Source organism: Cardiocondyla obscurior, linkage group LG06, assembly GCF_019399895.1.
Source record: "Cardiocondyla obscurior isolate alpha-2009 linkage group LG06, Cobs3.1, whole genome shotgun sequence".
Classification (NCBI taxonomy): domain Eukaryota; kingdom Metazoa; phylum Arthropoda; class Insecta; order Hymenoptera; family Formicidae; genus Cardiocondyla; species Cardiocondyla obscurior.
Window position 1 is genome coordinate 2,798,260 of NC_091869.1, and position 27,379 is coordinate 2,825,638.

Sequence of the window (27,379 nt, forward strand, 5' to 3'; positions counted from 1 at the left end):
ACGGAAGCCTTCGGCCGGTCGTTATTTTCGCGACGTAAAATATTTGCAAGAAATTATGCAAAATATCCTCGAGGAAGCGGACGTGAAAGAAGAGACAAAGAGAAAGAGAGAGAGCGGAACGATGAAATATCAACGCTTTCCCGGGCTGTTTATTACATCGTCTAATTTATCTCCCGCAGTAGCCGACCGTATTTTCACGCCGTTTGCCAAGACGTGAAAATAATAGGGGGTGTTCGGGAAGAAGCACGCGATTATCACCGGGGGGAGGGAGCACCGCTATTGCTGTTTAGCGACAGTGTGTTAACTCAAGTCGTGAAAACTGGGTCAGACCTATCGTGCAATATCGATTTGCTCTAACAGTGCTCTTATTTTTTTTTTTTTTTTTTTTTTTTTTCTTTCTCGAGGGCGTTCCCGAGCTCTCGTTGATGCGCGCCTCTGATAAGGGCCCTTCCACCTGCTTCTCTATTTCTCCCGGCAATTGCGATTTCACGAGAGTCAGTTTGATTTCACCTCCGTACGTTTTTAACAAGAAATCGTACGTGCCCCTCTTTATTTGAAAATATACTATAAGATAACGCGAGTCTTTATATGCAGCTGAGCGAAACTTATTAGACGAGGCCCGATGTAAAATACGTTCCCGGATAAGGGGGACGCTAATGAAACCCTCGTGCGGCAACAATTTTTCATTTTACGATAAGACCCACGACACCCATATGGAGGCATTGCGTGCGCGTGTCCGAACTTACCGCCCGTGTTCGCGGCCTGGAACTTTATACATCTTCATAATCGTAGATCATGCGTAGCTTAAATAATTGCCGGCCTACGCCGCCTCGTAGTTACGTGCGATAAAAAGGCCGCGAGCGGCTCCGAGGCATCGCGATATAAAATGTCGCAGAATGTTTTAACGCTCGCATAATATGTCGCGCGGAATTTATGGATATTGTAACGCCCGGCGTTTTCGCGAGCGATTGAATCATTGCCGGGCGCGTCATGTCGATTTCTGTGCGCGTCGTTAAGCTTCGGCGGTATCGCGCGAACAAATTTATAACGTCGAAATTTATATTATTATAATATTGAATAAACTGCAGGGAATTAATCGACTAACCGTGGCGTTTAATCGCGCTTGGAAACGAAACGCGCGATATGGCGGCCGTTCCCGGCCAACCATGGCTGAACGCAATCTAACCAAACGTACGTTCCATAGTTTCGACTGGGCCATGCTCTCGACTTTCTTTGCATCTCGCCCAACGTCCACTACTTCGTTTTCTTGTCGCGCAATACTTACCTTCGGGGGGCAGGTGAAGCAGGCGGGATGGAAAGCGATTGAGTTGCTTTGATGGGCGCATCTCGACGTAGTACACGGCCCAAGGTGCTCGAGAGGATGGAGGCATCGTGGCTTGACCTGTAAACACTGAAAGACTATTCCTACGTATCCGGTGTGCCGCGAGACTTGTATTTCTTTTTCCGAACAATAATCTCAATTCCTTGAGAAGTATCGCGTTACGAAGACGAGAGCAAGCTGTTTCCACAGATTCTGAGTAACAATAAGATATCGTCCTCGTTGATGCAAGTGGGAAATGACGAAGCCCGATTGACCAATCGATTAACTCCCGCGTTTTGTCGCGTATTAAATCTCTAATTTAAAGAACCGTAAATCAATCTGCGACTTCTTAATATTCATCCCGCACTGGGAGACAACTATAGTTACTTTCGGGGCCCCAACTATAATTTTACGATGATTCTAACGAATAAATATAGTTGGCTCAACCATTACGGTGGTTTGAGTCAGCTTATATTTATGGCTGGAAGTATCATAAAGTTACGGGCTAAATTTTTCTTTTTTTTTTACTCTCCCCCTCTTCGGCCTTGGCGTCAAACCGTTTTATTCGATACCGCGCTCGAGAGATCTTCGCAAAGACACCCTGTATATTTTGCTTTGTCGAATACATGAAAAACCGAAACTTCTCTCGTAAAGCCAGGACGAGGGTACATCTTAGCCGGGTTCACGTTGCCGCGCATGTATCCGAAAGTAAAGCAGACACTTGTGGATGAATGTGTGATGTGTACTCTTGCCCGCGGTGGGTTTATGCACTCCGCAGAGTTATGTAAAGCACCGGACGAAAAGTTAAAGATTCGCTCGGCCGAAATACTTTCGTTGCGCGCGGGGATTATCTTGGAGCATAATTTTCAATCGTTTTTATTAGAAATTTCTATTTATTCTACGTGTAACATTACTGTAACAACTTCGCGTTAAACTTTAATTCTGTTACTGCAAGAACTCTTCACGGAATAAAATAAACTTCAAAATAATGCACGTCTAAGCGGCCGGTGCTCCTTGCAACGCACTCGCTTACTCCCCCCCGTTATTTTTTTTTTTTTCCTTTTCGTACATGCATTTTGCATTTAGAGTTTCGCGTGCTCTCTTCGCCGACGTGAAAGTTGTCCATTTAGATACAGTCGTATTATAACATTGCCGTACGCGGCCCTCTCGCGCTGCGTCTCCCCGGGAAAACTTCTTGAGCTGTAAAGCGGCGCGTGCACTTTCGTAGGGATATAAAGCGAAACGTGTCGGTAAAAGAATTGCCGGTATGCGTTACTACAGCCGTAGAGCTAAATATGTCAAGTGGTTAGTATCAGAGTGGCCGTGTGTTTCTTAGAAAGCTGAGCCACCACCGAACTACGCTGGGAAAGAACGGAGTGGCTCTCTAGCCGATCCCACGATTCGGCCGAGAATTGCGTAAGAAACGTACGAAAAGCAGGTCTGCTTATTACCGTATTATCGAAATTTCCAATTGGGGCTCGTAGATTTATAAGGCGACTACTGCATTTATGTGCGGCATAAGCAACGAGCGATAGACAATGCGTTTGTCCGCACTAACCGTAAATTATCGGTACCCGGCGATAACGTAAATGCAATCGCATGATTGCGCTCTTGATCCAATTGTTTTTATAGGTTTGGGTCTTATCAGCGAGAGCCAACGATAATTGAATGGCGGCGCTACTAAAAGTCGAACTTAAATATTACAAACGCCTTTGTGAAATAGTTTCCACGCATATTTCTATTAAAAAAAAAAAAAAAGAAGATAAGAAGAAGGCGGATAAATAATCGTGATTAGATAGAAAGGGTACTAAAAGTTTTAAAAGAAATAAGACTGAAAATAAAATTTACTTAAATGGATCCTTTTTTTTTATTATCTTACTTCTATGCGATAATTTTAATATTTTTTTAAATATTAATTTAATAATATATTCGATGCTTTTTATATTTCTTTACGTTTAATTTAATAATATGTAGCAAAATATGGTGAACTCGTAGCGGGTTGACTATAACAGTATACCCGAATCGATAATTCGCAGCGGATTACAGGCGGGTCCTTCACGGTGTGAACTTTTAACGAACACGATTCAATATTACCAGAGGCGATTACAAAAATGCAAACGTAGAAATCACGACTCGGGAAGAGAATAAACCAGTGCATGCGCATGCCCAATCTGCCGATCGACTCCGGTACGAAGGAATTAATGGTGCGAGACCAGTTCGGTCTCAATTCCTATCACCACGAACTCCCATTCGTTCAATTTAATTCGCGTTGCGGAGTTTCTAGGACACGTTTCCGCTCCTTTCATAAATTCACCGCCATTGAATTACCACTGTATCGAAATAAATGCGCGAACGTTAATTAACGTAAGTTAATCAGTAACGTGGGAGTGTTATGTTAAAAGAAAATAATTAATATTATTAGAGGAAATTATTAAGCTTAAAATCCAAATTATTTTTTGGGCAAGACGTTGCCACGAGAGAAACGATAATTTTTAATTAAAAATCACAGAATGAAGAAAACTATCTGTGTCTGGCAGAGCCAAACGCGCGCCTCATACAAATTGCCTTATTTTTTGTACGTGAGCGCACACTGTATCCATGAGCAATGTCTTGTAACGGTGCCAGCTTTGCCGTCGCTTTTCTCATCGAACCCTAACGTTTCACTTTTTTTTTTTTTTTTTTTTTTTTTTATCCTTCTTCTTCTTCACTTCGACGATTATCACGTCGAAACTATTTTTATTTATTCGCTGCTCGCGAAGTCGGGACGCTCGAACGAGAGTCACGACTTATGACGACGTGGGGCAAATGATTTCGCCAAGTGTCGCCTTACGACGTTGTAAAAGCAATAGGTGGACTGAACATCTACCGTGCGAACGTCGGGGACTGAAAACTGCCTTGTCAATGCGGTTTTTGACTACGTAATGCCCCGCCTTGACCGTGGCTTAAGAATGCTGCCCGATTACAATGCATCGCGACCGGACCTCTCGGGTAATCGAACGAAAAACACGATTCGCGGGAGGCGGCAGTAGGCCGCTGATCACGATCACTTTGTAGTCGAGTGGGGGCGAGTGACACTAAACAGGTAGGATGATCATGCGAAACCCCCGTGAGACTTACCGGCTGGCCGAAGCGTGTCTAACTTTTGGCGCATTTGTATCAGGCCCGAACACGCGCGCTCTGACACTGGCTGATAAAAGTTTCCGATCGCGGCAGCTCATTGTGACACCCAATGATCCTTTTAATTCTTATCGCAACGATAAAAAAAGTGCATTGCAATCAGTGAACGAAGTTGATGTAAGTCTTGTCTCATGAAACTTTAAATGTCACGTTCAATGACCGAAGCGTTACTTGAATAGAAACGCTTGCAAAGTATTTACGAAAAACTTTTTTAACACTAGACAGAATAGATAGGTATTTTGTAATTTTTTTTAAACTTGTTAATTAAATATTGAATTTCTAACGTTGTTCAATTGTTGCAGATGGGAGGAATAAGCGATTTGGCGACTTAGCATCTTATGGGTAAGTTGAAATTTTTTTTATTCATAAGAAGCAAGACTTCTTATAAATTTACACCGCATATAACGATACGTTCTTAATTTTGTATTTATGTTCGGAAAGAAAATAACTATTTTACCCTTACGGAATTCCGCGATCGATCGATAATTTTCTCTTTCGTCTCTTAATGTAATAGAAAAAAAAAAAAAAGAAAGCTCGAGTGTCACATGGGATTTCTAAGTCTTCATATACAACTCGGGAATCTTACTTTTGGCGGTTTCGGTAGAATTCTCGGCGTAATCTCACGGTTTATGCCAATCCGACGCTAGACCGGATAAACATAAAACATGAGACGGAGAACGGAGAAACGTATATAACAAAGAAACGTTTTAGCAATACTAAGAAGCTGAAGGGCTAACCTCGCGGGTCCATGTCCCTACGTTTAGTATATGTACGCGACAAAGCTTTCACCTTTTCCCTCACGATTCACCATTGCCCGTGATATTTTATTGCGATGTGCGAGGCTCTGAGTAGACCATTTCCGAAGGAAATATTAGAAATTATTAGTTTCAATTTATATAAAATATTAACGTGTCTCAGAATAATTAAATAATAAATTTAAAAACAAATCGAAAGTCTCATAGAAAGAAACTTGATGTGACGAGATCAATTTTTACGACTAATGAAACTGATTATTAATCAATTAAGACGCGATCTTCTGCTCGTCCTGAAAAACGATCTCGTAATCTAGAAGAATACAACTATATCATTAAGATAGGGCAAAGAGATTAGAAAAGAAGAGAAAAAAAAGAAAAAAAAAAGAAAAGTAGAGAGTTAACGGTTTGCCTTTATGTAGATCGCCGATAGAAACAGCGAAGAGAATAGAATACATTTTTATACTCGGCATTTTCTTGAAAATATCCTTCCTATGGAAGCTATCCCGCGAGATAGGAATAATTTTTTAAATAGATTTTCGAGAACAAAAACTGTAGAAGAGGATAGAACTCGAGGGAGATATAAAAAATTGGTAATATTATTTAAATTCTCTATGTGAAGAAACTTTTTCTTTTTACGTTAAACTATATTTAATTTAAACTTAGAAAGACCGAGGAGAAGTTAAAATTAGTTTACTTCGCTTATGTAACATTCAAGAAAGAGCTACTTCCGAAATCTTTATTTAAATAAAGTGCGAAAGTTGGACTAGATAAATCTATTTTAATCCCCGTTGATACGTATGCGTATGAACTGATATAGAAAATAATTTAAAAATAGCCGCGTAGCTCGTATAACCGTGGGCGATAAATATCTGTTGATTAAATAACGTGCGTGCGGGATGGAGCAACGGGTGGATGGTCGTGTTTGTTGTACATAAATGTAAAGTGAGCCGATGTTGAAAGAGGTAATAACTGTAATAATGTAGTAACTGGATAGCTTCGAATACTCCAAGGCACGTGCGTTAAAATTTCTCTTTTCACGAGAGAGGTGCCTCGACGTTATCGGGAAATCGTGTCCGGCTTCCAATACGAAACGTCATGGCGGTTGCATTCGTCACAGTGTTTGAGATTGCACGACCGGCGTTTCCTCTGAATCGGGAAGCCTCGTTGGGCTGGGTCCTCCAACGAGAACGTTGGCATGCCGTACATGTCGGTACAGTGGGGTTTCACATTGATCAGCAGGCACTAAGAGAGCTTCGTTCTGATTGGCTCGGCTCTGCCACACTCCTGTTTCCACTACGTGAACGCGACAAGGACGAGCGTATCCGCGGCGGTCGTTGATTAAAAAAAGACAAGTCACACGGCTCGCGGGGAAAGACAGAGAAGTCCGTCGATTTACGAAATTGAAAGGAGATAAGAAATTGAAGGGAAAAAAGTGGCGCTGGGATGTAAATGGTGGAAAGGGAAAAAGATCGGAAGAGATGAAAAAGAGGGAGAGAGAAAAAGCGGAGGAGAGAAATCGTGGAAGGTAAAAAATTTCGGACCGATACGACATTGTTTATCTTAAAATGCAACGAACGATAATAAAAGAAAAATCGTATTACCTTTGAAAATGTAATAGAAAATTCGATAGCGTTACAAGCATTCATCTATACGAATCTAAAATTATAAATATACTCTAACATATTAATTTCTCTCCGAACGTTAATAATTCTTTTATTTAGATATTTGTTAAAAGCCTTTACTTTCTTTTTCTTTTTCGTTTGATTTAATCTTCAACTCTTTTTACTTCAATCAAGTTGCTTACTTCTATTAATATCAATTACGACTGTAGAGAAAGTGAATGTGCAGTTATAGCAAACTTATGATATTAAACAAGACATTCTAATCAATTGACCGGTTAATCGGTCAAATGCTTACATCGACGGACACTTTCCTCCTTTTTAATTTTATTTATTTCCCAGCCACTTCTTTCTCTCATATTCTATCTCTTTTTAATTACATATGACGGACGTTTTCGATTAAAATTATATAAATATATTATCAGATATTACAGTTTCGTCTTCGTTTTAAAGAGATTTTTATATCAAACTATTCTATGTCCTACCCAAGGCCTTCTATTGATTAAATAGCAACTCGACGCGACAGCCTCGATGTCCGTGGCGCCATCCTTGGGGAAAATCTGTAGTCAAGTTTCAACGTAGCTTCCCCTCCGTCTCTCGAACCCTCCACCCTTCGCCGAGCAGTGTGTGTGAGAAACAGTGCATGGAATGTGGCAAAAGAGGCAGGGGAAAATCAGGGTGAAGTGGGTTGAGTCCAGGCGAGACGGGTCAACCAGTCCAGACCAGTCGGTCGCGCCCCAACAACCCTGTCCGACCCCTGGAAACTGGACGAATAAAGGGAGGGAGAAGACCGACTAGTATCGATCCTTACGTTCATGTTACACGATTCGTAATCATTTTGAATTACACGGTAGCTCGTTCCAGGCGGATAGTCGGCAAATCGTTGCCTATGTTGGAATATTTTACCCGAATTGAAGTTATTTGGTAGCAGTTCGTGCGTACGTGACGTTTAGACGCTTATGAATCTCCTCTTCTATCATTTAAATTCGCATTTATTTACGTACGAAATTAGACCAGAAACTTGGGCTATTTAAATTATATTCGTCGCAAAAGATTGTATCTTTTAAAATTATGTCGACTTAAAATTTTATACACGTCTATTCGGTTTTTATTAATTACTGAAAATATACGAAATTTAGCTTTGAATATTTAATACGTGTAAATTACTCAACTTCGGAGAGGGATTGCGAAAGGAAATTTAACATCCGCTCACGAATCTATCAGAAAACATCTAATGTCGTGGGAACAGCATTTCGAATGCCATAAATCTAAACGTCCTTGAACTTAAATCTCGCGCAATGTAACACACGAGAATACATTTCTGCTTTAATGCATGCAACACCCAACACACGTTCTCTCGAAACTCGCGATCGATTCGTGCGACGAATTCGGGAGGTCCTTTCGTGTGTCGTGTAACGTGGACACAAGTAAAAACTTGGGCAATCGGTTGCTAGATGGCGGCACAAATCAGTCACCCTCATGGAGCCTGAGTGGTCCAACCAAGCTCGAATCACGGTCCTCGTAATCGAGGACATGGTGGCAGCATGGCGGTAGAACGTACACCGTTGGTATTCCAAGCACGATTTTTTTCATAACACCCTGTCTGTGAATTTTTCTTTTTTTTCCATATATTTCATTCAATCCTGACAACATTTATAATTCGCACGAAAATAAGACCAATTTTCCTTCCTCCGGTACTTCTTCAACTATATTCTTAGTTCATTAATTTCTGTTTAATTTTGCGCTACGAGAAACTATATTTAATTGAGATTTATTTATTTATTGAATATAGAAAATAAACGTGAGGACTTGGTGAAATTTAAGCTGTGATAAATAATCTTTGGGTAAATTTTTATTTAACCAAACCTTTAACGAAGACTTTTAATTTTATTATTATTAAAAAATAATATGTTAAGTAAGGATTTACGTGCTTGGTTACTCGTGTACCTTCTCCGCGTTACATTTTCCCTTTTTGAAAGTAAAGTTTTGAAAGGCAAGTGAACGTTGCGTGTGTATCGCAGGTTTTAAACTTCCGACGGTACCCTGCATTAGCGAGATATCGACAAAATCACTCTACATTAAAGTTCTTGTGAGGAAACTTAAAAGTTAATACTTAAATATATGTCTACACATAATATTATTATTATATTGAAGTGTGTAAAAAAAAAAAAAAAAAAAATTGCATGCACGTACCAAACAGAATGACTTTTCTATGAAACTTTTAGGGTGGGTATGTACTTCTTCAACATAGAAAGAGCTTCTTGGACGAGAGAACCTCTTGCAGACTTCGTTTTTAATTTAAGTCCTTATTTGCTTTGGCCTTTTTTTTTTTTTACTGCAGTACCGTTTACTACAAGGTTCTACGGGAATTATTCAAAATAGTCTTTAAGAAAAAAAGCATAATGCGTATATTTAATTTTTATCCTAATAAGTTAATAAATTTCTAGTCAACTTTTGTTCATTTATTTCTTTGGATCGAATATTAATATATGCTTAAATTTAAAAAACCAGGCGTAAAAGAGTGCAGTTTTTATTACGTCAAACTAAAAGTAATTTCTTTCTTTATATCAAATGTGCGCAGTCTAATCGGCGCGAAAAGGAAAATAAAAATGAAACAGGTTCAATGCATTATATGGTAATAACAGATATGAAACTCGCATAAATTAAGTAAAAGAAATATATCGTTGCGAAAGCGAAATTACTCCCTTGCAACATGATGATTATCGTCGAGGCCGTATACTAATTAGCCTTCATTATTTATTCACTGTCAGTTAAGTATGTAGCGTGTTATAAACGGGTACAATGCCCCTCCCATGTCAATCAAATCATTATCTATAAAGAAGACTCGCAATACAGTCAAGTTCCGAAAGATCTCGAGGACAAACGGGATAATTAAATTAATGGTTAATATACGTAGTATATTAAAAAAGAAAAAAAAATAGAAGTACGGTTTATAAGAATATATTGTACATTGCATTTTTATTTTATCGTCTGAAAAATTGGCTATACAGTTTTTTATGTTAAACGAGCACAATATTGCTAACACCTGCTGCCATTTGATTGCTCGGTCCATATCACAGTTGCTAGCAAATAAATTAAAATGTTTTACAGCGCAACTAAGTTAGAGCGCTACAATTTAAAAGCGTGAAACATTCGAGATTCTTTTTTATTCTCTAGACAGCCGTCGGCAGTGTTAATGCGGGCTTTTCCACGGCGTAGAACACGGCGTCCTTAACGATTTTGTTATTTTGCCTGTGTCTTAATACTGCAGCACGGAACTTCGTTTTATTTCTAGCTTGACGTATCGTCGGCGAGCACGAGCGTGCAGTTGACATTACCGAATATTTTGAAATGTCAGTGTAACAGCGCGATCGAACGAGAATTACAACAAACGCGAATAGAACGTTTTATACTTTACATTTTACAAAATTAGAAAATTATTTCTGGGTTTCTTTCTTCCTTTTTTTTTTCTTTTTCTTTTTTTTTTTTCTTTAGAATTCTATACGAAGATTTTCCGCGCAAAACTTTTTATTAAATTATTTAGAGGAAGAAAGACGCGTTTCTTCCGTACCAATGCTCCAAGTCAGTGAATCTACCGGATAATTTTACGCTTCCTTTTGAAACGACAGATGGGGATGGCAATGAGAGAGCAGCTGCAAAATTATTCTCCGAGGTATTTCTGTAGAGATCAGTCAGGAATTTCGTGCAGCAGCCGCTCCGCTCCCACCTTCGTTCTTTGCAATCTGTTTGCACGCGCCCCTTTATGACGCAACGTTGAGGAAAATATTGTTCCAGGCATATGCGAATACGAGGCCTCCAAATTTAAAGCTACTACTAACAATATCTCCTTCTTTTTTTTTTTCCCCAAAAGAACATAGTACACGCACTGTTTGCTCGGAAGAGCGCGCGTAAAATCTTCTTCACGAAAAGATAAAAGAAAGAAAAAGCGCCACGTGAATAATAAATATATTATCAATCTCGAAAACAAGCATATCTCTGAGATTTATTCTATGATGGCTAACGTGTCAAAGCGCGGTTGTTAATTTTTTTATTATTTAAATCTTTATAATTAATCAAGAAATTAATTCTACTTTATAAAACAACTGGACATTAAAGAACACGCGTTATTTGCGCGTTATTTGTTCTTCCTTTTACGTTAAAAAAACTATTTTACATTTAACAGATAGTTTTGTACATTTATGGCCATAAAAGAGCAAAAAAAAAAAATTACACGTGGAAAAATCATAATGATTGAAATTTACAACATTATTATTATCATCTTCAAAAGTTAAGCCAATATTTTAATCTCGCGGCACGAAGTGAGTGAAACGAGAAAGCGACAAACGATCGAGCAACAATGAAATCTCCGCATTCATCTTTTTAAATAGGAAATACTTTAATTTATTACGCAACGTGTAGAGCGCACTTCGCGAAATAGTAAATTTAAAAGGAGATATAGCCGCACGTATCGTTGAAGACACTCAGTGTTATCTTTTTTTTTTTTTTTTTTTTTTTTTTCTTTCTTTCCTTTCTTTTTCCGAAAATGCCAGCTCGAGGTAAAGACGGGAGGCACATTGCGGATTGGCGCAATACACGGGAAAGATCTTCCTGCATCATTTCCGGAAATTGAAGTTTTGTTGTTCCACCCTATCGACTGGCTGCCTCGTAGCAGCATCTATTCTCGGTTTCCTTTCGGCGACACGGGACTCATCTTATTTCACCTCTTTTGTCTCGCCTACCGAATATTCCCAGACGTTTTTACTCCACCTCTCGCACGTACGCGTCTGGCTACAATAGAGTAATTTTCGTCTCGAGCAAAAAAACGGGATTCGGTGATCGGAAAATTTAAGAAAGCTTGCTTCTTTATTGTTTAATCGCGAAAAATAGCTTCCGCGATAAGTTAATTCTTTTTTATTTTTTGGCTATCGTACAACTGCTTTTTACTTTTTTTTTTCTTTCTCAATATCAAAGAGAAGCGCGGAAGATCTTTGAACGCTGCGTTTCACGGAATATACGATTCTTTAACCGCGCGGATCCATTTTTACGTTCGATCGGCGCGTGAGGGAATCGAGATGCACGGCGCGCGGTAAATCGCGCATTTATAACGCTGCGTGTTTGCGCCGGCCAGTATCCACCGTAACGCGACGATTATGGAAATTGTATTTACCCGGAGAGCTCACGGAAGTCCAGTCTCTCTGTCTCACGGCCATTCCTGCCGGTCCCCTTCGCATAAATAGCGAAGTACCGTCCGCGAACGACGCGCTTACGACGACTTACGGGCGATCGCGGAGGAAAAAGAAAAAACAAAAAAAAAAAAAAAAAAAAAAAAAATAAAGAACCGAATCGCACGAACGTTTAGACTTTTACTGGACAGGTCGTCGTAGATACAACCAGGGAGGAGACACACTTACCTTGCACACAGGTGCGCGACGCTTTGACGGAAACGATGAACAAGTGTATTCCCGCGAAGCCTTGAGCGCCGGCTAGAACCTTAAAGAACTCGGGAACGTTTCACAGCGCACACTTCCCTCGCGAGACCTTGAGGCAAAACTGTCCCGTGCCCACCAGTTTTGTGGTTTTCCGAACTGCTCACCGTTACGATTTTTTTGCCGAGACAATAGCGGCTGGAGCGTCGAGCTCCAACCCTTTAACTTGATCGTAGGACAGATTTTTTTTTTTTTGTCGCTCTTCCGTCTTCGACGTGGCCAAGCGCTGCTTTTCCTGGTTCAGCCTTCGGCATTCCGAGTGGAAAAAAATATAGTTTATTGCCGCGAAACGTTCGAATCTTTTGACGTTTTATCGTCAAGGTGAGCCTCAGGTAAAATGCTCGTCATTGGGCAACATGACGTGGAAAGGGTGCCGTAAAAAGGTGTTTACGCGTCAAAATCGATTGTCCTCTTTAGCTTGTTGACTGGAAACGTTGGAAATGGTTTTATTACTGTACTATAGTATCGGCAAGGATTCCCGCTTAATAATCGCTAGCTATGATTTAGTATAACAAGTTTTCTTTGTCGACGAACCTGGAAATATCAAACTTGAGCAATTCTGACAAAAAAAAAAAAAAATTTAAACAACTTTCCGTTCTGCAATTAATTCGGATAACATTTAACGACTTTCTTTGCGACTAGTATTAAAATTATACTGCATGAATGTCGGTGGGATTTAACATTTTAATCGCTCCCAATGGTTCTCTCTTCGACTTTTTCTCGGTACGAGCGGGAAGGAGGTGTAGTCTATGCAATGTAGAAACGGGTGGTACATTGTTCTCAACGCGCGTGTTTGTGGCCACGGATGATCTCGTCACGTTTCGCGGCAGAACAAGGGGACTGCGCGCGCAACAGTTCAATACGAGCCCACTATGGCTGACCCGGCCTCTTTGAGCCTCTCGAACATGCGTGTGTGTATCGCATAACGCCGAGTCGTATCCTCGCCCGCTCACGAAAATGCATCTCGTCTATTCTCTCCGAGCTGCTTCCCGCGTCCTCTTTCCTCCGGGCATCCTCTTTCCACTCCTTTCAACCCCTCATCCAGCTTCCCTTCCCTCCCTTCTGACCCGCTCCAACAAAGTTTCCTCACGTTTCAGCCCGAAAGACAGTTCGCATGGTAAATACTTGCTTATTGCGGCATTCCGCAGCGCGGTGTTAGTTTTCCCTACGCGCCGCGGGATACGCGGCCATTTACTTTCGTGATTCTTCGTGGCTGCCGAGCAAACTTTTGCATTAAGGTAGCGAACTTCCCTCGGAATCGCGTATCCACTAACATTCGCGCGCATTATTCGCCTTATTTGCGTGTGGAGGCATGTCCCGTCCCTTTTTACCGAGGTCCGCATTGCTGGGCGAGTACAGCTTGCCGCAGAGACACTCCTCCGGAATCGTTCGAACGACCCGAGCGCGACAATGCGAGTGGAGAACTCGAAGTTTTGAAGAACTGAATTCGACGAGATCTTGCATCCGGAATAGTTTCTTCGGTATACAATTTTAATTGCATTAAACGGCAGCGCATTTAAGTTTTTGTTTTTATAAGTCTTTAAGGGAGGTTGCACTTTTTTTCTTTTTTTACGCGGCTGTATTTTTATTTTAGAGAACTCGCCCAGGATTCAAAATAATCAGTTTACTTTTTCGCGAAGAAACTCGTTTGCTGCGATGCACTTACGCTGTGCAATTTTGCCGGAATTTAAATTAAAGAAAATCAAGCTTTCCGCTGTAACGCCGGAGTTGAATTCTTTCTTTTCTGGCACATGAAAAAGAAAGAAAGGAGGAAAAAAAATGAATAGAACTCTGTGAAATCGTTACCGAAACGTGTCGACGGTTTGCGTACGTTAGAGAGAAAGAATGGAAGGGTGCGCCGCGAAAATAATATTAAACGAAACGAATTTTCGGAATAACTTTCGGCGTTTCACGGTCAGGCTAAAAAAAAAAATAAGTAAAATAAAATTAAAAAAAAAAAAAACAACCGGTATAGTTTCCCTTTATACATATACATTAAAAAGTCGCAGCAAAAATAGTAGACGTGTAGTACACAAGCGCGGGTATATTTTATACGTACACGCGCCTTATACACACTGCTTCGAAGTAACCTTCGAAAGAGACCATTTTTCAAGATTAACGAAAGATGAGAAAAGTTTTAATGCGCTGCCGTGATACTGAGGGTATTTTCACGCCGACGCCGATATCTACAACGTCCATTAAAGCGAAGTGAGCTCCGGGTTACGAGGCCTCGACGCGGGACAAGTATTTCCGTCTGATTGAAGTACTTGCTGGAGCTGTTGTCCGACGGCCGCGTGGATCATCTCGCGCAAAGTTTGGGTCCGCGCGCAACATAGCCGCCTCAATAATGCATTATTAAACAAATGGCTCGCGGTGCATTTCTCTCTCTCTCGCTCTCTCTCTTTTTTTCTCTCCGTTTTTATTTCCCTCGCCAGAAACCGGCGACTTCGAAGTTATTAAAAGGCAGTACGCAGAAGGAAAAAAAAGAAAAATTGCACAAGTTTATTTATTAACCGATCCTGCCTTGCGTAATCGGGATTGCATCGTTCAACCGCGTCGATAAAAAAATTCTTTTTATTAAAACGCGCCGGAGAAGGAGGCGTCGGTAGTCGGCGAAACGCGCGTAAAGTTACACACTCGACGGCATCATAAAAGGGGGAAAAAAACCAAAAGAAAAAAAGAGAAAAAAAAAGCACGTTCTCGATGCGCCACTCGCGCTTTTCGATCCAATTTACCGGGCGGCGACGATCGGTTAATTTTCGCGCGATCAGCTTTCCATCCTCCGGCGGTATCGGAGGCCGGGATCGGGGCCGATAATTCGTACGGGCGTAAAAGTAAATTACGTTATTTATTTGCGCTTATCGCCGGAGAAGAAAGCGGGGTGCGTTCTCCGCGCGCGAATCGGTAAATGTCAACGTATATTTGTGCGCGGCTGCGCGGCACCTGGAAGATAAGCAGGGTCGTTCGTACATGCAGATCACACGTGGGACCCTCGTTACACCAGATAAGGAAAATCCCGTCTCTGCCGAACACTTAAACGCGCTAAACGGCTCTTTACGACTCTCCACGCCCGTAAATCACATTCTTTCTGTCACGTGCCGTATTTTCGTAAGAACGCCGGAAGAATGTTAAGTGAAGCGAAGACTTATGGAATGTGATAACAGGGTCAGAGCGTATTTGGATGGAAAATACCTTGTCACCGTAAAAAGAGAGTAGTCGCGATTGTCCCGGTGCGGCGAGGAAATAAAGTGTGCAGCGCGAGCGTGTAGTCAACTAACAGTAATACGTTATACATTATTTTGTTTATATTTATAATTGAAAATTTTTTAATTATTAAATCAATTAAAGAAGACGTTGAGAAATGAATCGGCCGACGGCGGTCTGTGAATTAAAAATTAATTAAAAAGCGTTCTTTTAATAAGGAACATTTAAGCGCCCATAGTTTCGACATGCGTTGGAAATACCGCTCGAAGAAGGTCGGGCCGAAGACTCTTCTCGGGAGAAGAATGTAGCGTCGGAGTTCTCGGGTCGAGCAGCTCGCACAACCCGTCAAATTTACGTACACAGCCGCGGTAGAAATTATATAAATTGACCGCGGAGTAAATTATCGAGTAAATTATACAATTACACGCGAAACCGGCCGCGGGGCTCGCTCGAGACGATATCGAGGGACCGAGAGAAAGAAAAAGAGAGAAATGGAGAAAGGGAGGAAGAGAGAAAGAGAGAAAGAATGAGGAGAGCATGCAAAATACGGCGAGGGGGGGGGACAAGAGCTGGGGTCGGCAAATGGCATCGACTGGAAAGAAGATGCGCCGAGATGGCGGCTGGTTGGGCTTAAGCGACGCGAGAGAACGGCGGTTGGTGGGAAGAAGGACCCCGTGAATTCCACGCGAGGCAACCGCGGGGGAAGAGCCGCGAGAGGGCGGCGGGGAAGGTGGGGGTGCCAATCAAGTCCTAATTAGCCGGTGCGGCAATTTCGGTGGTAACTGGCCGACCCGTCTACGGTCTATTCCCGTGGCCGCCAAATATGCGAGCTCGCCGCAAGGTCGCTCGGGGTCTACAGCACGTTTCATCGAACGCGCCTTTGCCTTTGTCATATCTCTCGTTCGATCGAGCTGAATTAATCAGGGCACTCTTCGATTTCCCGGATTTTCCGATATATCCTCTGCCGCCGAAGAGTCATATTTATTTGCCGGCGCGAGTAAACCTTTTGAAAGCTCCCGTACGGGTATTTATCACGCAACTTTATCGCTCGACGTCTCTCTCGGGACCGGAGTAACGGATAACGTTCTCGTCTATGCATGAATATCGTGCATTATCCGGTTTGACGATACCCGCGGTTCGTAGAATCGGTCGTTCGCGTTAGAGCTGAACGCCGGAGGCGCGAGAGACCGGGAATAATAACACCCGCGTGACGCGTCAATGTTCTTGCGCAATAAGAGATATAAGGTACTACCCGGCCGTCTTCTTTCCAAGCTGCTCCAATTAAAATCCCCCTGACAGCCGCCACGATTTACCCCTTGCGTTTTTATTCTTCCTCTCGCTCCGCCACTCCTCCGTCGTAATTCTTGCCTTACAATCAGGTTCTACGGTTATAATGTTATCTGATCGACGTTGCGCGAATATATTAACAGGAATTCAGATCGTCCGAACGGAAATTTATTGTCGCGATAAAATAATCCGCGCGGCGGCGCGACAGCGTGTCTTTTCGGAACGGCGTGGTCCCTTTTTCTTTCTTCTTTTTTTCTTTTTTTTTTTCTTTCTTTTTTTGTTCATTCCGCTTTATTTGAAATCTCTCCTCCAAGCGGACCTTGATCGCAGAAACGTTGACGCGGAGGAGACGCACGGGAACCTTGAATAAATATTCGCGATAACGGATGCAGTGCCCACGCGGTTTAAGTCGGTCCCGAAAACGGCGTGGCGCATAAATAACGCATGCCAACTTTTGTGATGCTAATTTTATCCGCTCCATTCCCGCGTTTCGATATACATATATCCGGTCGCTCCACATTCGACGTAATATACGTAAATGCACGCAACATTTTATCCGGAATACGCGGCGCGTGTATGTAAGTGTACGTCCACGGGGTTCCTCAGGCGGAACCTGAGAGAGGAGCGTCGTAAACATTCTCCGCTATGGGAAAGAGAGTAAGAAGTAACAGCGGGCAGGAACGACGGCGCGGAGGAAACGGACGACGGGGCGGGAGGGTGAGAGGGCCCCAAGGAAGGGCCAGGAGGGAAAAGGGGAACGGAGGGTGGCATTCCTTTTAAGACACCATTTTGTCTGGTTTCGTTCCCCTCTCACGTCAGACACCGAGTGTATAATTCATTTCTCGTAACTCCCATGGGATTACGCCATGGGCCGCGCCTCTCCGCGAGGGTCCACTTCACGAGGTCCATACCTCGGGCTGCTTCTCGAGCGGGTTGAGAGAAATATCGCTCTTCGAAATACACGAGTATGCAGGCTCCGTGACGGATAAACTTTTATCAGTTTATCGGCCCGGCCACCGAAAGCGAAGTTATTGCGCCGAGACAATCGTAAGTAACCGTGGAAAGTTTACATTTTTCTTTTTTTTTTTTTTTTTTTTTTTTTTATAATGTAATCTCATTTATTTTTAAATTTTTAATTTATTGCTTTGAACGTGACAATAAAAATGTCCCTCGATTTACATATCACGTGGAAGCGCTAAGGGATCCTCGCGTTTAGCGGAATATGCTCGGCTTATTAAAATTTATATTTGTTTAACTGGACTTCACTTTGCATTGAATTACATTATACGCCGCGAAAGTTATGCGCGAAGTTAATCGTCCGTGCGTCTTGAAAATGCGATAAGCGATCTTCAAGTATCAAGGAAACGCTCATCGTAATGGAATGTAGCACTTTGCAACGCATGTAACATATTTTCTTGTTAATTATAATTTATAATTGAGGCAAACACTTTCTCTTTAAATAAAAATAAATGTAACGTGCCAACGATAATTGCTAAAACACACTCGACAAGCCGGAAAAAGAGATTCGGTGAAACAAAACTTTAGCACTCGACGGCCTTCGTTCTATCTTCCCGCGATAAACTAATGATTGAACCGTTTCTTACTTAAGTATCTTCATCTCGAAGTATTTACGTAAAATGTCATCACGAAGCGCAGGAGAAATTCGAACGCCATATCACGATGGGAGCCATTCAGGCCGAGGAGTCGTTGATGTTAAAAATTCGATCGTATAAATATTGCCATTAATTGCTGTTCCCACGAAAAAGATGCAGATCATTATTTCGGAGTATCCTTCGCCTCTCAAAAAAAAAAAAAAAAAAGTATAGCAAGAGAAATAAAAATAACTGGCGTTCCAGCTTAAATTAGCTAATTTTACATCTATGACTAAATCATATATCCATTTCATTTTCTTAAAAGCATCCGAGTATGTTGGTCAACGCACACAGCTTGGAAAAGTTGAAAATCTCATCGCGCGGTATCGAAACGTGACACGTACAGCTATTTCTATGCTAAGAGAATCTCTCTCAATCCATGTAAATCGCCTACAATCAGTTTAGGAATTTATATAAATACCCGACCGCTGGCATTAGGTAATTTCAGCGTCGCGTACTTTAATTTTCTTTACTGTAGTTTGTAATCTCTCTATTTAATTAATTTTGTATATCTATTCGAAGAGCAAACTCGTGTCGAGTAATTTTCTAATCATTAGAAATCTTATTATTTTTTTTTTCTTTTAAACTTCGAGGTCCAAACTAAAAAGTTCAAGAAAAGTGGCGAGTCAGTGTGGACTGCATTGGTCCGAGGATGCTTTATTACCGTGAAATTGATTCCCGAAACTTTTTATAAGGTTGCACTCGTTATACTGAACCAGTTTACCAATGTCTTCCCTCGAATTCGTCCAGGAAGATCTAGCAATGTGCAATCTGAAAAAGGATAGGAAGCTGGGCTCTGCCTAAGGTCAGAATGGCAAGGTGTGCGACCGTTTTTAACCCTTTCTCTGCCACACTCGTTTTATAGTTTTATTGCTTTCCGCGGCAATTCAGTGTCGGAGTCTCTTAAGCAACCTCAATTCTTTCGCTGGATATTGTTGTCCGAAGGACATTTACACTTCGCAGATTTATTAGATAACGCGTCGCGCGTATAAAAAAATATTATAGAAATAATTAAATTTATTTAATACCTTTTAAAATTAAGTAATTAATTTTCTAATCGAAGGACGTTTTTTTTATGCACTCACAGTTTTTGTATTATATGTATTTATTTTTTATCGAGGGAAAACTTTTACTCCCCCGCCGTAATTAAGCGCCCCGAAAAACATTACGCAAATAACGAGTTCGCTGGAATTGCGGATGTCGTAGGGCGGTTTACCATAAACGTTAAAGTTTCAAAGTTTGATAATGTGGTGGCTGGCAAGGCTCTCACCGACGGTAAACGGTAATTGGCCGCTTAAGTGATCTAAACTTGGAACTTCTAAAGCCGACTAAGCCGCGCGCGTCCACGTCCGAGAAAAGTTTTTCTCCCATTTGAAGACACGTAGATAAAAGCGTTAAATAGTTAGACGATAACGAAAAAACAACCCTTACGTTTTTTTTCTTTTTTTTTTCTTTTCTCGAACGAGAATTTTCTCGCGATATCCCTTCGCGTTTTTCAATTCCGTGAGCGAGGAGTACGGAGTTCTCCATTGTTTACTGACTAAGGTCAATGCTTCGTCTGCGCACGTGGGATATATGCTCTATACGAGGCTCTATTCCCACGTATAGACCGTATTATACGCTCGCTCGCATGATGCACGTGCAGTACATAGCGCATCGATTCCTTGGATGATGCAACGGTCCGAGTTCGGCGGAGCCGGGTATATGTGGAAAATAGTAGCGCGTACGCAACGGGAGCGCCGCCGTGCATATTCAACGTACCTACTACGCGGCATACAGGAACAATGTTTCGCAACACATGCGCGCCCTGCGAACTGTTCCGAGCGCGAACTATAAAGCCACGTTTTACTGGTCGTAAAGTCAATGAAGGTGGTCACGTTTGCCCTTTCAGCGTCTTCCAGGGCGTCTAGGCGTCCATTGCCGATACCACCTAGGTAGCCTATGGAATTATGCCCGCGGCGGGTTCATGAATATTTAAGCCTCCGAAGGCTGCTGTCCGCTTGTCTCGGAAACATTTCGGGTACAATTGACAGCGCGGCGAGGCGTGGGTGCAAGTGAAGCTTATCACTCGCTTCCTTCCTTTTGCCTCGCAACTCTTCTGCTCAAGGTTCTGGCGCAATCACTTGAAGGGTCTCCGAATAAAATTCAAATTTAGCCTCGTTGTTAAACCTCTTTATGCGGCGTATTCATTTCTGACCCTGTACTCCGAAAGACTCGAAAATTATCGTGCATCCCGCTTTACCTTTCGGTTTATATTTTTGGCACTGTATCTCTTTGTAAAATATTAAAAAAAAAAAAAAAAAAAATAGTTGTTTCTGTAAAACAAACGCAACATTTCGCTGCAGTAACATGAAATTTTTAGTTCGTGCTCAAATAGATATTAATTAATTTCTGTGCCTTCTCTGGATAATTTTAATTAAAGTTTGAGTTCTTAGGGAATGGAGAACAGGTATGAAATTGTAATTCGAGAGCGGCTAAAAGTTTCGATATTGAACGAGGCGACTCGTTGGAAAGCGTACGACAAGTAGATTACTAGGTAAAGTCGCGCATAGAGCTCATGCCGTTTAATCACTATTATACCGTCTAGTTCGATTGGCTTAATTAGATCTTCCTGGTTATTTGCTACCAGGCGAAATGCGGAGGATATATTATGCGGTCGGCACCAGGCAAGATCCTAGAATTGACGTTCAAAGAGAGAGATGGAGGGGGAGACGGTCTCTCTAATTAGTGGGACCGCGCGGGCCGACATGTGAATTTTTCGAAGCGGAGGCAATTATCGACTCGCCCTCCGGACTCCATCCATTTTTACATCCGCAGATAATATCTCGGAATATTTTAATTTATCGATTCATCCCCGCCGATATCACCTTCGCGCCGATAACACACCGATATATTTATTCCCGATACATTTGCATTCTAATTAGAGCGGTAACTTTTAACGACAGTCATATTCGAGATTGTTTGGACACTACGATTTTACCGCGTGGTATCCCGATGTTCCAGAATTCGCGCCGCATGCGTACACATGAATTTAGATATAATCCTCCCCGTGACCGTTTGTGCGAGAGAACAGTAGGACTTTTTTTTTATTCTCGTTTATGACCTTCGGCCACATTTGCCTGTTCTGTCAGCAAGCGATATTTTTTTTTATGAAGGGATTTCTTTTTTCGCTTCCGTCGAAGCGAAAAAATTAACCCTTTCGACCCACAAGCGGTTTCTTTATGGCTCCTTGCTTTCAAAGAATATTTATGAGCGTCCACCGGGACATATATGCGCGATCGCTCGGTTTCCAATGGGACTTCCGATTAGGAGTCTGTATTCGGTTACACGAGATATATGGCCCTTGCGCTTCCTAATTGCCCACACATTTCATTCTTCTGCTGCGAAAAGGCCGCAATTCCGTGACGCCGCCGCGTATTGAAAGACGAGAGTGTATTTTGTTTCTCGCGAGACAGTTTTTTCGTACTTAACTTTGATCGTATCGAGCCGCACCGCGCGTGGGCACAGCGTAAGGCCATTTTGTATCGAAATAGCGGCCGTGTGCACGAAACCTGCAATACCAGTTTTCACTCGGACGCAGCATGGCCGTTGGCACGTCGCGCGGCCCGGCTTCACCTCATTGGACCTAAATGAGACACCGCGGAGAGCCCAGTCCGAGGGCGTGGACGCAGCGGGGCCCAGAACTGGCCCCGTGCAATGAAATCCCGTCTTAATTGGAAGATTTTAATGAAAGCGCTGGGACGCGCGCAACCGCGCGCGCTAATCGGTCACCGGCTCCGGCACCGAAAATTAGGGCCCGCTGGGAATGAACACGCACGGCAACGATAGCGACCGCGTCGACGATCGTACAAGAAACAAGCGCGCGGGACTTTCCGCTCGAGCTTTAATTAAACGCGCTCGCGTGAACCGGCACCATTTCTTTTTTCCTCCCTGCGAATCCCTTCGACAAAATAATTAGCATAAGCGAGAGCGGACAGGCGTCTTCGTGCGTGAGAAACGGTTTACGCTTTTGTCCCGAGGTAAATGGTGAATGACCGGCCGGGATTTTACAGCTTAACACATGACCCGGCGTCACGCAAACGAGATGGCCCGAAAGCCTCGCGAAGTGGACGCCGGAGATTGCGACTCCGGACTCCAAAAGTTCTCCTCCTGATCGTTCCGCGAGATGCAGGCGCATTCGAACTCGCGCTTATTTATCGGACAAATATGCATACGAAGTACATTTAGACTTCTCGGAGAAATCGAAGGAGGCAGAAATTCCTCCCGTAACATTGCCGGCTGAAATTTTATAAAGACAACGTCCCATCCATAATCTCAGATACGAATCGGAGTTTCTTTACGCGGCAATTGATATCCCCGGGAATACCAAGAAATATTTGAATATCCTTTTAATGTTATAATTTATAATAATATAATTCGTTTACAATTGCGTCACCGTTAAATATAAAAGAACTGTATATGCACGTATATGCACGTAATAAGCACGTTCAAAAATTCATTGCAAAATACGGGAGGCTTTCTTGCCGCTTAACATCTACTTTGATGAATATTAAGACAATGATACATTGTGCATTACGCAGAAGAACTACGCGGAAAGTTATAATGTATGCAATATGAATAGACGGCTCAAAGTGCCCCGAGGGAAGTAATTAACATATAAGCATGTAATCTTTGGGAACCGATCGAGACTATGAAAATATTCCTACGCAGCCAAGCGTGGAATCGTTGATGATACGCTCGCGTGCATAATGGGGCAATTTTCTCTGTCCGAGGCTAACCCTCGAATCGCGAAGAATTTTGTCAGGATAAAGACCTATTTTTGTTCTTCACAAATTTTTTTTTTTTTTTTTATAATATCTCTAAACGTCTCTAAAATTTATGCAATAAAATAAAAAAATGTTAATACAAAGGAAACGAAAGGAGTATTCCATAAAATATATAGCCATGGAAATTTGAAGCCCGGATAGAATTCGTATGTGTGCGCAGGACATTTTTGTGCCATTGATTTGATAAGGTATACGGCGGATTGAGTGAACTTCCAACTTTATTGATCGAGGGCCGGTTTTGAAACATCGACCTGAGAGCCAAAGAGGTTCTATTTGATCGCGCGAGGCGTGGCTTGCTTAGTCGACTTCCAATGGAATCGAATCATTTGCTGCATACGTGCACGTACGTGGATTGAATTTATTCAGCGAAACAAACGACGCGCGGGCTCTCTCGTCGTTTGCGAGTGGCTGTCCTCGGTGTAACAAAGTTTTTTTTTTTTTTTTTTTCTTTACACTCTCTTCGCTTTTACTCGCTTTCGGACACGTTAGCGCGCGTACAGCCTCGCGGTAAATTAGCTCGCGGGCGCGTTATAAAAATAAGCGGAAACCTGTTCCCGGCGCGGGAAAAAAATTCGCGCGAGTATCAATAACCGTGATATCGATAACTCAGGCGATATTGATATCGCCTGGACCGTGCTGTAAAGATACCCGGTTACGAGACGTGGACGGCCGCGATATATTCGATTTTTCCTGCCGCACCGCGCCGGCAGTTAGCCGGTTTTTTACACGGAGCCACGCGTGCATACGGTCACAGCTCGAGAGCATAAATTGTACGATATTACGGCGCGGTAATGCATTTAAAACGCGCAAAGTAAAGTTTCTAATTAAGGGCCTGCGCACCGCGGAGGATAAGGCCGAGGGAATCGCGAAATATTACCAGGCACACCGAAGGGATAACGACTCCGCCGGCTCCGCGAATAAACGTTGAACTCACCAGCCGTCGTCCTGGCCCGTCCCACCCCCTTTCGCCCTCCTCCCTCTATGCCCCCGAGAAGTTCGAGTGGAACTAATGAACCGTACGCAACGCAATTACGCAGTCGCTTCCACGAGAATCCTTACGCCCTTCCATCTTGCTCTCTCTCTTACCTGGCTCCATCGAGCGCTCGAGGGCTCGTAAATATGACAGGATCGCGGCTAACCGACGTCGTTATCGATATCGCCTTATCTACCTGACTCGTACACTCCTCCCCTACGCCGGCCGGCCAATCCACCGTCGCCGCTCGGGCGGAAGTGTAAAAACTGCATTTTACGACGCGAGGTACGCTCTCACCTCTCTCGTAAACAAAGTTTAGTAAATTAATTCGGAGCTATGTAAATGCGCGGCTTATACCACCCCGATTCCTCTCGCGCGCGTATCCGACGTTGTTGCGATCTTATTTACTGCGCGCCGTTTATCCCGACGAGGCGGTATCGTCCGGGAGAATCAACGTCGCCGTGATGCCGCGGAATGCCAATCGCTCTCTTTGCCATTTTCCTTTTTACGCGTGCGACTAAGGATCGACTTTTATACACTCTCGGCCCGAAATTTTTGATATACACGTTCTTTTCTGTTTTTTTTCCTTTTTTTTTCTTTTAATTTTTTTTTTTTTACAATAAACGCGCGCTACTTGTTCTCATTTTTCGTTGCACTCGAGGCTTTGTTCAAATCTACTAATCGTTAGCAACGCGAATCGAATTCTTGAAGCCGGAGGAGTCCTCGAGTTTTTCCCCCTCTTCGTTTAAAATTCCCGTCCATATCAATAAGTTTCGCGGCTTATCGTCGTAACTTACATCGCCGGTATCGTCTTGATGTGAAAGCCGAATGCCGATACTTGGGCGAACACGGGGAGAAATCCATTGGGTGGGTACGCTTCGTCGTCGATGGCCGAACAGCACGAGACCAATGAGCCCGCGGAAAATCATAAATATTTAACATGCACGCCGTATCAGCGAGTCTCTCTCTCTCTTTTTCTCTCTTTTTCTCCATCTTACTCTGTATTTCGGGGATCAGTGGGATGTCAAACGAGACTCGCAACCTCGCGCGATTCGTTTCTCTCGGCGGATTGCCGATGTCTTGAGTGCCAGCCAATGCCAACCGCTCCGCGACGTCCTCTCCGATAATCCGCCGTCGTTTGAATAATTTTTTCGCTCTCGGGGCACGATAAACGTATCGGGGAGATACGCACTGTCTCGAATCGTACGATGCGAATGCAAAATCCCTCCAGTAAAGCGGAGAAGGACGAGCTACAAATGCCCCGCCAAGGACAGATTGCCGTGCTTACCGCCTTCGGACCGAAGAATCGACTCGCGCGCGGTCCGTCAAAAGACCTCGTCGCTCTATCCTTCGCGTTTCGCTCCGACATTTGCGTAACGCGGTTTCCGGGGCTCCCTCGGAATAGAAAGGAAACCGTAACGTACGATCGCGCGTGGCGTTGCCGTCGAACTCCTCGTAAAAAAACCGGGCTTGCGGACGGAGAGGCATAACGTCTGTTTACGATGGCCGCATAAAACTCCCTCTCGGACGGCATGCGAGCATGAATGAAGGCGGTACGTGTCGTAGAGGAACGGCAGCCAGTCAACCGGCCGAGGGAACGAGCGATTACGCAAGCGGCCGACTTTACGAGCAAACGCGAAGCGGTATCTCTTCGACTCTAGACACAGACAGTTCCCAGACGAGAGCGACGATGACCTACCGGTGGTGCACGCCGCCGCGATGATTATTTCGATGTCGCGAATCGGCCCTAAATTCATCAATCCCGCGGACAATGGCGAAGGAATTATCTCTGAAACTCGACGGGCACCGGCAATTCAAAGTTTGATTCCACGAGCGAAGTTTGTTACTCGCTGAGCCTTCGCAAGAGGAAACTGATATGAGATTCCGACGTTTTTGATAACAGCGATGACCTGCAAATTGCGACGACCCGAACGACGACACGTGCGATAAGATACGGCGTGTAGAAAATAAGTTCTTTTATTATAAAATCCGTAGAAGTCGAACTTATTACGAAATAAAATCGTTCGCGACTTCTGTTCCTTTCACCACGCGTAATTGGCATTTGTAAACCGGGCAGGAACCTCGAGCGACGTTATTCCGATCGCGTATCGGACGTACACGAAGCGAGCTAATTCCTTTCGCCTTTAATTCATAAATAATTCAGTCGATTCGATTCTCTCCGATCGTGCGAACTGGCCGGAGTAATCAAAACGATGAACGTGTACGGTTGACATCGCACGTTATTGCGCAAAGTGGCGGTTATGTGGGTAATAAAATTCGCGGAGAGACGGCGTCGAGACAGCAATGAATCGTCCTCGCTGCCCACGATAACACAGATTATAAATCCAAATGACACGCGAGCGGGCGCGATGATATCTGACGTCGCCGTATCAGCTGGCACGGTTTAATTAATCCCGCGTTACTGAGCAAACACTTTCTTTCGCCGCGACGTCGTGGAGAATCGTAGAAAGGAACAGAGAAAATTGCGAAATAAATACGTACCGTCGCGATGCGAAACAAGAGCGTGCGAGAAAACAAGCGACAGTCAGATGAGATAAGAATGTATCTCTCTAGCTTCCATCCGGTCGAGCCTCCATCCTCTGTCCCCGCCACCTTTCCGCCCAAATAAAGCTGAACGAGTGTTTTTACGAGCGTCTATAAAGCTTTAAGTGTTAGCGAAACGAGCGGCGTGACGGCTTCGACTCCTCCGCGGCTTTTAAACCCGCGTGTCTTCGCGTGCTCTCCTCACCTCCGCCTCGCCTCCCTCGACTTTTGCGACCACTGGACACACGTGCGCCGTATGCATGCACACAAAACACCTGACGGATGACGAGTCGGTCATTCGCGTGAATCATGGGCGCACATGCGCTACATATCGGTGTCAAGGTTACCCGAGTAACGGATAGAGAGCCGGCGGTGCCGGCACTCGTAAATGACGAGTGAGCGGTATTATTTTCGTTATTACGTACCGCCGCCAAGAACATTTCCTTTAATCTATTCCGTACGATGCTTACGCCGCGTAACTATCGTTTTCCACGCGATTTCAGGATCGCTCTCGCGATACGTAAAGGCTTTTCGT

General features: G+C 43.3%; 1 long non-coding RNA gene across 1 annotated transcript in view; it reads left to right on the forward strand.

Annotated features, from left to right (window-relative positions):
- LOC139103345 (uncharacterized) overlaps positions 1 to 27,379 on the forward strand; it is a 79,128-nt gene that overhangs the window by 31,451 nt on the left and 20,298 nt on the right. The window contains exon 2 of the long non-coding RNA XR_011545869.1: positions 4,801 to 4,840. This is a non-coding gene — a long non-coding RNA (uncharacterized lncRNA). The remainder of the gene's footprint in view (positions 1 to 4,800; positions 4,841 to 27,379) is intronic.